A 13,071-nucleotide genomic window follows, 5' to 3' on the forward strand; every position below is an offset into this window, starting at 1 on the left:
AATATTGATTTCTCCAAGAACTCATTAAGTATGCATGTAAATGTAAATGTAAATTGATACTTGTATAGCGCACTACTCACCCGCAAGGGTCTCAAGGCACTTGTACGAATACCGCTGTGGAACCCATCCTGGCTTTCCCTGTGAGGCGTCCACTCCTGGGCACCCCCAAGGTGGAGGCCAGGCATCCTTAGCATTGTGGGGGCCGTTGTGGAGATTAAGCAAGCTATTGCCCAGAGTTGCAGAGTGGGACTCCATGATTGGAATGGCACCGAGGCGAGAATTATCAGGTCCGTGGAATTTTTTGAGCCCAAGACCCGCCGAGGCAGGGAATTGAACCCTGTTCCCAGGCTAGACCTCTGCATCATGGTCTGCCGCTCTAATCATTGAGCCACACTTCTCCACTGCATGAACATCTATTCCTTAGGGGTTCATTCATGACGTTCCTCTGCCCGACTTTTACGTAAATACTGGCATTCTTAGACACCTTCAAGGTATAAATATACCAGCACTTGCCCTGGCAAATTGCGGTTCCCGGAGGATTCGATCCAACCCTGACTACGTGGTTTGCCACGGCAAGTTCGGAAGGAGATCGAGTTCCAGCCTGATGCACTGACCTGTCGCTGCCATCCTCCTCACAGAGAATCCAGCTCCAGTGCTCTCTGACTTCCCTTGCGGGGGTTAGACTATCAAGTCCAGAAAAGAGATTCCAACCTCTCTCATTGTAAGGTATGGAGCTGACTAGAACTTAGAGAAACGTTTGGCAACTCTTGGCTAAACTAAAATATAGCTAGCTATACTTTAGAAATGGCACCTACTTCAAACCTCGAACTGCACTTAGGTTAGGTACACTGGAGTAGAACAATTTAGAGGCATGAGATGAGTATCACATTTTAGCTTATGTTAATTATGTATGTATTTTGATTAATATATGTCATAGCTACAAACCATGCTATTGCAGTATTATTTTATCTTACAGCTAACCTCGTACATATTGTACTTCTCAGTCTGTCTTACGATTGTAGCAATTCATATCTCTTGCATGAAAAATAAGACTGTTCAATAAACCCTTTTATTGAAACGGCTGTCTCTCTATTTCTGTGCAACTCTGTAGAAACGAAGCATGCACGATTGACTGAGTGAAACTGTTATCTATTGTTTCCACGATTCTGAGACTGTTCCGATTCTAAAGGGAAACAAAGTTGTCATGTTTATGCGGTTGTCAGAGACTAATCCCTTCTTGTCTATTCGAGAAGTTTTATAGTGACCTCTGAGTCAGCTGGCACACACAAATAATTAAGTTTAATATACTCGATAGAGACATACTGACCTTAGTCCTATGTCAAATCTATAATGTATGTTATTCCAATGCGCAGAGCCTATCAGGGATATAGGAACTACTCTACAGTCTTCGAATAAGAATGTTTTGTTAAGGCCACTGAGTAAATAAAATGAAAGAGAAAAGCATAATCTTTGCCTCCATGTCCTTAATTGAACTGAAACTTTCCTTCACACGTAGCTAGGAAATTTTATATTCTAGAATAATTCAGATTAGTGTCTGCACCAAATTTTTGTTCTTCTTTTGAACCAGAAAATCATACTGACAAAACCTGTTGGATCGTATAGGGAGATTTCTATAGCTTGTTTCTGAAGGAGAGACTGTACCTCTTGAGTCGCTAACAATTCTTGTTCTTGGCAAAGTAGAGAGGATAAGGTATTGAGCACTGGACTAGAGGAGCATACATGTCTATACAATAACCTTGGATGGCCAGTAGAAACCAGTGACCCACAGTTATCTTTTGCTATGCAAGTAGGAACAAACTTTTAAATGACCTCCCACTGGAAGATGGCCTGAAATTAAAAGACTTACTTGAGTTTTGGGATCTTTATTTCTGTAACAACAGTGTCTGAACTGTCTGATACTTTAAGAGTAGAATTTTGGTTTAAACTCCTGCAGTGATCTGTAAAAGCCGCTTGTTTTGTTAAAATCACCTCTTTGGCTATAGTGAATGGCAAAGCGTCTCCTGCCTTTGCTGGCCCTGCAAAAAACCCTGGGTCCAAAAATATTATGTAGGGACATGTGCGCCTTGTTATTTGAGTCAAAAGTGGGTGCATCTACTCAGATCATTTATAAAAGCATCTCCAAGAAGAAGGCCGTTTACCTCCTGACCCACCTTGTTAGCTGCCAAATTTCACAATTTGGATCACATTTTGCGGAGTAAACTTTTATGACCTTCTTGAGCCATAGCAGAATTGATGTTGCCTAGAAGCCATACTACTCTCTGAGCCCAATTTGTTAAAATTATAGAATCAACATGAATGCCCTTAATCCTTTCTTTTCCTCCAGGCTTAAAATTCTAGTTAGAGAACCAGTTAAATCCAATAGCCTATCTTAGCAAATGGTCCACACCCTATTTACCCCTTTCTTAGGATTTTCGCCACATTCAGTAAAAAATAAAACCATGTTTGGATCTAATGCGGATTTAGCGGTTACATGATTAGATAATGAAAGAAATAGACATCCAGAACACAGTCTACTCTGTGATAACTTACCTAAAGGTTGTATCAATTTATCTGACACATATTCTACCATACGTTCACACGGAATCCATTCTGTTGAATCAGGGCAATGAATTAGAGTTGAGTCAACACTGACCGGCCCACCAAATAAAGGATTGCACTATTGGTGGAACTAATTCATCTGGAGAAGTTTTACACTTCTCCTCTGGAGGCCCTGACCAGATCATTACCTTGCTAAAATCTTAGTCACCAATATATTCATCTGTTCGTGCAATTAAAATACGTGTATAGGTAGTTGGTTTTATTAGACAACTTATCAACCTCACAAGGAGGTTCCAGGTTCAGAAAGTCAGCAGAACTCATTATTTGTTCAGATGCACGCTTTTGCCCCCTTTTTTGTCCTCATAGTCTCCTTCATGGATGACTCACGTTCAAGTATGTTTTGCATGGAAGCTTCAATAGTTTGGACGATATTGTTCATTGAGTCAGAAACCACTTGCTGTACTCAAACTTTGAATAACAAAATGTAAATTGTTTCAAAGACATAAACTTTCTCTCTTTACAATAGGACTCCACAATGTGCAGTAAAAATATTTGAAGATAGAATTGAGAGCAGTCAAAACATATATAATATATAATAAGCTAGATTAAGTTATTAAATCATTTAGAGAGCTTTTACTGGGAAATACAATTATTTTAAACATAAAAGATATGAATCATAAAACTTGAGCAAATAGCAGTCTCAAACTTACTGAGCATCCACCACTGCTTTTGGAAAATAATGGCAGAGAAGTCAGGAACAGAAGAAGCATACCTGCCAACTTACAAATTAATGCCACCGTGAGAGGGGGTGCGGGTGCCCAGGAGGGGGCAGGGCCTCTTGCTGAGCGCTACCTAAGAGGCACTCTGCTCTTCACTATTCACCCCCTTGCCTCTCCAAGAAAAAAAAAACAAGCATTGGCTTAGCCAATAGGTCTCGCCTTTGGGACCTTATAAGTGTTTAGCCATGCAACAGTGGGTGTTGTTGCACTAAGGATATTGTGCTGCATAACTAAATACTTATAAGGGCTATGCCAATGCTTGTTTTTCTTCAAATCATTTGTTTGTTTTTGCAGGCACACAAGTAGATCTTAATAAATACCTGTTTGTATCACATGGTTCATGCAATCAGACACGCAGCCAAGCTATAAACACGGTGTTACTTGTGTAATGTGCGTGGTTGAGCCAGACAAAAGGCAGACGTGAACATTGCTGTTTGTATACCATGCTTAGTGCAGTCAGACGCACAGGTAGGCTGTAAACAGTGTACTCCTTTCATCATGTATCTACTGTTGCTAGACACAGGCAGACAATGGACATTGTACTGTTCCTTCCAGCCGTGTCTCAGAAGACCAGGGCAGTGACAGAAATGTCATAGCAAATGAAAAGCAGAACGCAGTATGCATGGACGAGGGCTGCTAGATAAGCATACCTATCCATGCACGTGCACCAGCTAATCGTGGCCCTCAAGCACACAACTGGCCTCAGACATGTACCTCTTCAATTTCAATTTCAATTTCAATTTCAGCTTTATTTCGACTTATTTTGTCATAAAAGCAGCATACATAGGTTAAAACATAATACAGAATCCAAAAATTCCAGGCAATAATGATGGGGGTCAATCACATTCAATTCTATCACAGCTATGCTAAAAACATATAAATTAGTTAAAAAGCCAGATACTATATAAAAAATTATTATAATACAATTTACAAAGGGGGAAGGAGTAAAATTCATAATGTCAAACCAACCAAGAACATTAGCTAACCAGCCTTAGAGTCTTATAGTTTATATCCTTTCTTATTCCTTATAAGATATACATTAAATAGGAATCTACTTAGACCAAAGACTATTAGTTGTGAAGTATTTGCTTTGAATGTACGTTCTGCCTCTTTGAATAACCTAAACCCCAGATTTATACACAGGGGTTTAATCCATCGAATTCTTGGTTTTTTGTAAGCTGGGCAGAAAAACAGTACATGAGCATCATTTTCTATAGCTTTTTGTACGCAAAGGGTGCACAAACCACTCTCGTCTTCTTTGCCCCTCCAGCTACTAGTGTTTGCAGCTATCTGTAAGACTCCATATCGGTATTGAAGATACAGTGTTTTAGCTAGTGGTGGTCTTATCTCATCCATAAATTGTTCGAATATAGGGGTATCCTTAACAGATAAGAATTTCTGTGACAATGTACCAAGTGAAGTATTAGTGGATACTTCGTTCTTTACATAAATCCAAAAAGCGGATTTCAAAAGGTTTTTTGAGGTTGGTAACATATTCTGAGGGCTTTCCCAAAAATGAGTAAACCCAAGCTTTTTGAACCACTGGAAGATATGTTTTAACCAGGGGATACTTTTATATTCGTCAATCCTGATTATTTCTAGCAATCCGTTCTTGTAATCGCTCAACTCAGGGGTTGTCCATAATCTAATCCAATAGAGTAGAGGCCTTAGTATAGCCTGATGATCAGTTCTTTTAAGATTAATATCCAGAAGGACTGGAATTATCGGAGTTCTTACTGGTATTTTGAGTAACCTGCGTATAAAGATGTTCTCTTCCTTCCTGAAGGTGTTATTGCAGGAGTAACCCCAGACCTCCGCACCGTAAAGTGCTGCTGATTGGGCCTTTGCTTTGAATAATTCGAGTGCCGGCGTAATTGATTTAGATTGGCTACTGCCGTGCACCTTTAGGATGGGCATTGAATTTTGTTTTAAAATTAAATTACTTTTTCCCAATTGCCCTTTCCAATTGGGTGTACTATCCAGCATAATACCCAGGTAGTTAAAACTCTCGACATATTCCAGCTTCTGGTTATTTAAGACCAAATTCTTTCTAAAGGATTTCTGAGGATTTATGGACATATACTTTGTTTTAGATGAATTAATTTCTAATCCCTTTTCCACACAGTAGTTATTAAAAGTGTTTACTAAATTTTGTAAACCTTGCGGGGTTTGTGAGATGAGGATTGTGTCATCAGCAAAAAGCAATGCGGTGACTACCTCATCTGCTAATTTCGGGGAGTCATGTTTACACTCTTTAAGATAGTTTGGTATATTGTTAACATATAAGGAGAAAAGGGTGGGCGCCAGCACACACCCTTGACGGACACCCCGATCCACCGGGATCTCTTTTGAGATTTCTCCTCCCTTACCCCATCTAACTCTGGCATAGTTTCCTGTGTGGAGTCTAATTATTTCCCTGAGTAGCTCACTAGGGACTGCAATGTCATTTAGAGTGGACCAAAGTAATTTACGGGGTACAAGGTCGAAGGCAGCCCTTAAATCAATGAATGCTACGTACAAGCTTCCCTTTCTTATATTAATATATTTCCAGCAAATACACATAAATCTAAATACTTGATCTACTGTGCTGGTTTTTAGCCTGAATCCTGCTTGATATTTGGTTAAAATCTGTTCCCCTTTTATCCACAATAAAAGTCTATTTAAGATATGTCTGGCGAAAGTTTTTTGTAAAAGATCAATTAAACTAATAGGGCGGTAATTTGCTGGGTCGTAACGATCCCCTTTCTTAAAAATTGTTACAATTTCAGCCCCTTTCCATGAATCAGGGATTGGTGTCCCAGCCACTATAGAGTTACATAAAAAATTAATATAGGGTCCCCAAATTCCTACATCGTGCTTTAGCAAGTCACCGGGGATTTTATCAGGACCTGGTGCTTTGCCCGTTTTCATAGCCAGGAGTGCCTCAACAGTTTCTTCATAGCTAAAGTGTAGACGGGTGTTATTATCAAGTAATCTATTTATCTTGATATCATCCATGGCCATCTCCTCATTTGTATTGCAGTATAATTTAGAGAAGTGCTTGCACCAGGTTTCTTCATCAAGATATATATCCCTAGATGATCTGCCTTTTTTATTCCCTTTGGAGATTAAATTCCAAAATGTGGCCTGTTCTTTCTGGTGAGCTGCAATCAAAAGGTCATCCCAGAGAGCATCATCCCAGGCTTTTTTTGCTTGGGACAATGTCTTTTTATATGCTAGTCTACTGTCTTTAATTCCCTGTGCGTCCTTTACTTTTACAGCCTGAATCAGATCATTTTTAGCGTTGCGACAATCTTTATTGTACCAATGATTTGTTGTCGCTAAGTAATGATCTTTCTGACTCAGGTCCTTTTTGTAGCTTTTGCTTAGATGAGGAGTCAGTGCATCTACAAGTTTATAGTGTAAGTTAAGGACATCCTGGGTACCTAGAACAAGCATATGACTTTCCTCCAATATATCAGCAAATGAATTGTATATATTTATCATTATTTCATCTTTAGCCAGAATGTGGGGCCACTTAATAGCACGTCTGTTATTGGAGACCTGGTAATCTCCTACTGGGACATTTGACGTATCTGTCATACTTATTTTTTGTACGAAAGGTTCTGAATGTAACCATAGATGGAGGGGGAAGTGGTCGCTCTCTGTTCTATGGTCTATTTTAAAATCTATTATTAAGTACCATAGATTCATGGAAGCCGTTAAAAAATCTATATGGGACCTGTAATTCCCCCTACCAAAAGTTGGAGCCGCTGGTCTATCTGACTGAAAACGGCCATTACACGTACCTCTTGTGACCTACGAATACAGTCAATAGAAATAAATGCACAAAATATTCTGGTTGCTAATGTTTGATAACACGTAGCTTTTAGCAGACCTCAACCAGCAGTTGAGGCGGTATGGGGGAAACATGAGAGTTATATCTTTCTTAACTTCGACAGGAGACATTAACTGTGGAACCAACCATGCATTAATAGCAGACTCCACTGCCCCTTTGGAAAGCCAGTCACACCAAGCAGTCTTTCCGTCAGCGTGTTTGGAGGCGGGAACCTCAAAGGCTGCTCGTGTGTGCAGAAAGTTCTTCCGTGCCTTTGATCACTGTGCAGCCCTGACAGACATGCCAGCCAGGCACTCTCATCGGCTGATGGGAGGGGTCTGGACGTCTCGAGTGACGGCTTTCAAGCTGCGCAGTCTCTGCCATCAATCACTGCTTATTCCAGCACGAAGTAGAAACTGTTTTGTGTCATGACAAAATTAACAAGAAAGTTTGAAAACGAAAGATTAAATAAGCAGGAAGTGGGATAAGGGAGGGGGTGGCAAATGGTGATCACTTTTGCGGCCGCTTTGATGTTCTCAGTGGCCGCGCGGCTCACTGAGAACATCAAAGCGGCCGCAAAAGTGATCACGCAGGCTGCCAAATGGTGTGCGTGCTGAAAAGTCACTAGTCTGCACTTCCAAATCCCGCTTACTAAAACTCTCGCCAGAGCAGCGCTAAAGCGCTGGCTCAGGCGAGACCTAAACAAAGGGTTATTGAGGCCATCGCCAATGTCCTGGGGTGGTTTCACACCTCTTAATGGACATCGGCTGCTTACAGCCTCTGAAAACGACCTGAAAATCCACTATATACAGTGGTTTTCTGCTTGATTTTCTTGCCACAGTGTGATTTCGGTTCCTCACCGGGTGACCGTGTGAAGGGAGCCGAAATCGTGTGACACAAGGTGGCACAGTGTGAGTTGGCTTGTATGAAACAAAGGTGGTGTGGACTACTGGCGATGTAGGCAAGACAGACCGGTCCTTCTTTTTTGACAGCATTCGTGGCCTAGGAGCAAACGCCCCTGGGATGAGCAGTCTGCTTCTTTTGATTCAGCGCCACATTCTCCGAAAGAAGAGTCCACAGCACGCTCTTCAGAAAACATTGCGAAGTAGGACCAAAGACATCACTTCAACAATCTCTTGGGGAGATAAACTCTCCCAGGAGCAAGCATGCAAGTACTGGAAAGCACTGTCAACCTAGAGAGGTCATAGAGGGTAAGATACCATTACATGGCACATGAAAATACAAAATTCTACAATAAATTATTAAATATCATTAAGGTTATTTTACGAATGTAAAAAGAATATGCAATACTTATCCTAGACTGTGAGCAGCAAGAAAAGAGCACATGTTGCTACAGTAAAGCTATTTACAGGGACCCTTGCACCTTCTTGGTTAATGCCATTGTGTTCACATTCTGTAGGTTGCTTACTCTGAATACTATTGGAACTGCAGTTTTTGTCTGATATGAACCTCTTGTTTTGTAATAAAATCACACTCAACTTTTTCAGTCAAGTAGTCCCCTATGGGCACTGGCTCCCCTTATATGGAGTACCACTGAAACGACTTACTCCTGCTCAACTTCGCAACATTCCCAAATTGGTCACCTGGGTAAAAGTGTCAGTAAAGGGACAGCACCTTACAATATTGAATCAATCCGAGGATAGGTCAGCATTGGCGGCTCCACCGCTAAGGCGGAGGAGCATCGCTCCACTTGTATTTCAGCAGTGTTAAAAAGAAACCGGACGTTATTATCATTTTATTATTCTATGCGGGACTCGGGGCCAGGTCGGGGTGGGGCTGGGCTCTGTGACCAGAACAGAGTGAGGAGTGGTGTGCACTCCTCTAAGTGCGCATGATGGTTTGGCTGGCCCTTTTGGGCGGTCATGCGCACTTAGCATGTTCTCCAAGGGGCAGTGTTGCACAGCCCAGTGGAGAACATGCCCAGGCTCCCAGGCACTGCCTGAGCTGCCAAACAGGCCACTCAGACCAATCACAATGCTGATTGTGATTGATACAGCGTCGTGAGTGGCTGGGAGAGTACGGTGCTTCCAGGGCTTTCCAGCAGATGAAGATTACGGAGGAGAGGCTTGCAGCGGCGTGGCGGCAAAAGGCAAGAGTAAAGTTTAAGTTACAGGGTTCAGTTTTTAAACTGTGCAGGGGTGTTGGCCCAGTTTTACAAAGGAGCATTGGCACTTCGTTTCTAGGGAATGTTGTATGGTAATGTGAAGCATTACAGGTAAACATCACAGAAACAGATAGGTATTTGTGTGAAAGAAAAGAACTGTAGAATGATATTGGTGTGGGTTTAAAGAAATGCATAAATATCGTGCAGGTTAATGACTCCCCTCCTTCCATCTGTCCTGCAAACAGAGGAAGACAATATATATTATATAGTTATCTAAGACACTTTAATAGCAGTCCCAGTCCAATGACGTGTGTGTTATTTTGGAAGCCCCATCAAAATATGTACTCCTGACTCCCATCATGTGGGTGGAGACAAAGTCTGCCCCTCTCTAGAGTTACAAACATAATTGTCTGGCGACAACTGCGCTGTCAGGCCAGACCATATAAAACTAACACCAAACCTAACCGAAACCCAATACCAAGTAGGGCTCACTTGCTTGCACAAACCATATATTTATCTGGAAGAATTTTGGGCATAAAGCTATTCGGTCATGGAAGGTTATCTCTAGAACTCACTACACCCAGAGCTAAGGAATAAGGCAATCTTGAAAGACTTCAAAAGAAGTGAAGATGAGCCTTTTCATGCAGTTTTCCCATTTTCTTCTGACACCACTGCAATCCCCTTCACCATGATGGACTGGGCCCCCAAATGAAGCCCGTCTCATCAGAATTTAGGTGTCCTTTTTCCGATGTCTACCTATATCTTTCCATCCGCCGGAAAGGGACATGCAAGAAGAACTGAATACCTGTCAACACAGAAGTACTGCAAAGTGGCTTCTGGTCACAAGGCAGTGGTATACAAAGGTATCATATAGTTGATTACAACTACCAAACTATCTTGTGATATGGCTTCCCTCCTGAATAAGGGAGGTGTAAGACGGGGATAAAGTTACTAGGTTGGGCAGAACAATGTGTTTTTTAACACTGTGGCCACTACTGCTTTGTTAATTTACTGTACATGCTTCCTCCTGCTTCTCCTTCGCCATTATCAACAACCGGGCTCAAATCGAACTCAAATCTCTCTTTATTAGATTGTTCCCCAGGCACACAATGATATCTCCTTACTTCAATATTCCCACACGGGTTTGTTACAGATTGTTTTTGACAGCTTAATGTCCTTGTATGAGTTTACTTTGTGTTAATTTACGTCTGCATAAACCAATGACAAAATAGGCAAACTAAAAAATGATAGAGAGACAAGAAAGGTCAGCAGAGTTTTTCAGCTAACAATAAGAAACACGTTGGACTTGTGGGTGCATGGGTGTAATGGGAAGAAAAGCTTCCCACTGCTAGTGATGTTGCCTGAGAAATCAGGAATGGCTTAATCCTAGACTCATGGCAAGCGACCAGTTAAGAGCTTCAAACTATATACTCAACATAAAACATAACACACTTTAATTAAATGTAACATTAGAGGAATATATATATATATATATATATATATATATATATATATATATATATATATATATTACCTACTGGCGGTCGCCAGTAGGTAGTTATAGTTAGGACCCTCTTACCATAGGAAATCCGCAACATTCTATTTTGAATAACTTTGGCGCCGGTCGACGAATCGTCGCAAAATTTTCAAAATAGGTGGGGCGCTACGCTCCGCTCCTACCCTGAAAGTCTCGGGGGGATTCGTCAAGCGGGGGCTGAGATAAAAGGGGGGTCCCAAAACACGTTTTTCCCATGCATTTTTCCATAGGACCTTTAGACACAGCTACAGCCCGAACGGCTGAACAGAGTTAAATGAAATTTGGCAGAGAGGTAGTCCTCAGGTCAAGGAAGTGCCTTTTGTAGGTTTGGTGTAAATCTGTTCAGTAGATTCTGAGAAAATAGCCTTTAAATCAATATATATATCTGAGCCAGCTTACGGTGCGCTTACGGTGCGCTTACGTTGCGCTTACCGTACGCGTACGGTGACGTGCGCGAGCGCGATTCTGATTGGCTGTTAGATCTTAGTAAACATTCGAATCGGTCGAAACCAGGAAGCGGCGGCCGCCATTTTGTGTGTTTCACTCAGAAAAAAAAGGGTGATAACTTGAAAAGGGGGCAAGGAATAGAGTTACAGACCCCATAACATTTGAAAGGGGGTCAAAGAAGGACAGAAAAGTACAAAAAAAACATTTATTAATTTTAAAAAAAATCGCGGGGTACGCGTACGGTAAGCTTACGGTAAGCTTACCGTACGCGTACGGTAGAAAAAAAAGAAAAAAAGAAATGAAATGCAGATTTAAGTGTTTAGATATTAGGGGGCTCTAAAAAGAGCCGTTGTGTTTATGAAGTGATTTTTTAGTGGTACCTACAAGTAAGTACCGATGCAGAGTCTAAGGTTCAAGAGGAAGACTCTGTTCCCTTCATCATTGAAGTGTACACCATCCCCTCTATAAATGTCTTGCATGTCGTAACGCAAGTTGTTGTGGTAAATGGAACCCATACCATAGTCTCGGAGGAAAGCAGAAACAGATTTGTTGACGTGCTTTCTTGCTTTGTCAATCTGTGGACAGAAATGATTGGACCAGTTCCATTTTTGCCTTTGGCATATATTAGAAAACACAAAGGCAGTTTTAGGGGAAAAGTGAAAACAGTTGTGCAAAGGTCTCCTTCATAAGTATTTCCAGACCTACCCCAGTCAAAGTGCCTAGGTCATTGCCACCACAGTGCACTATTATGAGGTCAGGGTGTTGGATTTGCATGAAGGATTTCACCAATGGCATCAATTGGTGCCACTTTAACCCTCTCTGACCAATCCATTTAATGTCTACATTTGGCAAAGCAAGGTCTCTCACCATACCTGTTTTCTCTGCATACTTTTCACTCCAGAAGACATAGCTGTGCCCTACAATCCACACTGTGAACATCTTCAAAGGAGAACTGGATGCACTCAGGAGGTGTAATTCAGTAGAATGGTAAAAAGAAATGAAAGACAGTTTGGAAATGGAGGCATACATATTTTTATTTTTTTAAACTGATTGGCTGTTTCATACCATTCTACAATAAAAACTAGGCTGTATGTGTAAATTTATAGAAGCATGTTTTGTATTGGTACAGAAAAATGTGTTACCAAAGAACAGTACTATGGATTTGCTGTTAGGTTTGAAAAGTCAAGCACTCTTGCACTTTGAAAATGAAACATTGTCTGCTGAACTTCTGACCTGACACCACACAGCAGTGTTCCATGAGCTGTTGCTATGGTAGCAGGCAGAAGTCAAGTTGGGGGAAGGGTACTAGGCAGAAGTCAAGTTGGGGGAAGGGTACTTTTTGAAAAGGGTTGGTTTTCAACCAATAGAAATGTGTGATTACATTTGAAAAAAAGGGGGAAGCACTGAGATTTGAAATTAACATGTATATGTGTGGAAAAAGAGAGGGAAACATTGCCATTATCTGGTTCTGCTGAGAGGAGAGAGGTGTACAGAACAGAGATCCTGGCTCTGATAATCTGCTGTTTGAGTGCCACATTTCTTTCACAGCTAACTAATTTTAAAGGTGAGTTTAGAGTTTGAGAGGGGATGTATATGTTAAATTAAGAAATGAATAATAGAATTGGAATTCCTTTTGTTGAAGTTGTGTTTATCATTTTCTGTTTTGGGAGAAATTTAAATGTGAGGAACATGTAAAATAATATGGACTATGTTTTCACGATAAATTAAGGTGTACTGGTATAAATAAGGAATACTTTAAGGGTTTGAGGTTGCACTCAGTAATGCAAATAAATTCAGCATCAGCACA

The sequence above is a fragment of the Triturus cristatus genome, chromosome 1_1 (genome assembly GCF_964204655.1).
Source record: "Triturus cristatus chromosome 1_1, aTriCri1.1, whole genome shotgun sequence".
Lineage (NCBI taxonomy): Eukaryota > Metazoa > Chordata > Amphibia > Caudata > Salamandridae > Triturus > Triturus cristatus.